This window comes from Trypanosoma equiperdum (assembly GCF_001457755.1).
Source record: "Trypanosoma equiperdum strain OVI genome assembly, contig: ctg_189, whole genome shotgun sequence".
NCBI classification, from domain to species: Eukaryota; Euglenozoa; class Kinetoplastea; order Trypanosomatida; family Trypanosomatidae; genus Trypanosoma; species Trypanosoma equiperdum.
The window spans coordinates 7,544-8,657 of record NW_027123948.1 but is presented as its reverse complement, the minus strand read 5'-3'; positions in this window follow the sequence as shown (position 1 = coordinate 8,657).

The following is a 1,114-nucleotide window of genomic DNA, read 5'->3' as shown; positions in this document are numbered from 1 at the left end:
CACCAACCCATCCACTGGTGTGCCCGATATTAGTGCCACTAGGGAACAAACACGGTATGAAAAGCCTGAAAGGAGAAATATATAACAGTAAGCAGCTGATACGATTCCTAATGGATCTCTTTATTATAAAGGGCCACGACGAACCCACTCTATGCTCTCACGAAGAAAAACCCACTCAAGAAGTGAAAAGGGGAAGATCGCCAGAAAAGCTGAATATCCCATCCCCATCTTCCCAGCCGTTGGTAGTACAGACAGTCCCTGATATGAGGGGAGAAAACGACATTTCGAAATTTTTTCCCCAGTAGAGACAAAAGAAGGTACGGTTTCAATGGAAGAAGTGAGGATTGAATCGGGTTATTTAAACATATTTCAAAGATATGCAAAGTATAGAAAGTAGCAGAGCAGCTAATGAAGCACATGTAGATTAATTCAAATGAAAAACATTACTGTTGCAGCTTGTTTTCATCAGCTTGGTAGAATTTTGAGATTTTGAGGATATTTTCAACCCTATATGACTTTATAAAATTTAGTTTTTTTTATTTACTCTAAAATGATGGTACTGGTGAGAACAATAATGATAAAGATAATGATAATAATGATATAAATGTGTTGTGAGTGTATATACACTAATGTTATAATGATAGTGGTGAGAAAATGGAAAGATAAAATCGAAACACTTCATAGAACTTTAAGGGTGCAATGACATCGAGGGAGTAAGTGGGGAGAACATGATGAACACTATTAAAGATAACGGAGAAAAGAACGTGAAGGTAGAATATATGGATCTTTAAAAACAAATTAGATTATGACAATAATGATGCGAAAGGAGATGATGCTGACTGTAGTTTTTAACTCGTTGGTGGATTCTAACCTTGTCCAATGACAGGCTACGTTTGCATTTCAGCGAATGTAGTGTATTTTTAATATAAGAAACGAGACAAACGCAGATGATCCACTCACCGTGGTTGTTACTGGAGTTATAGTGGCGACAAGAAACCTGCGGTCATTAACTGAATCGCCGGAAACAAGCGAGAAACTCGTGACTCCAACGCAACTATTGAAACTATGTGCAAGCAAACTGTCAATCATCACCAGCGCCGTCCAACTTCCCATA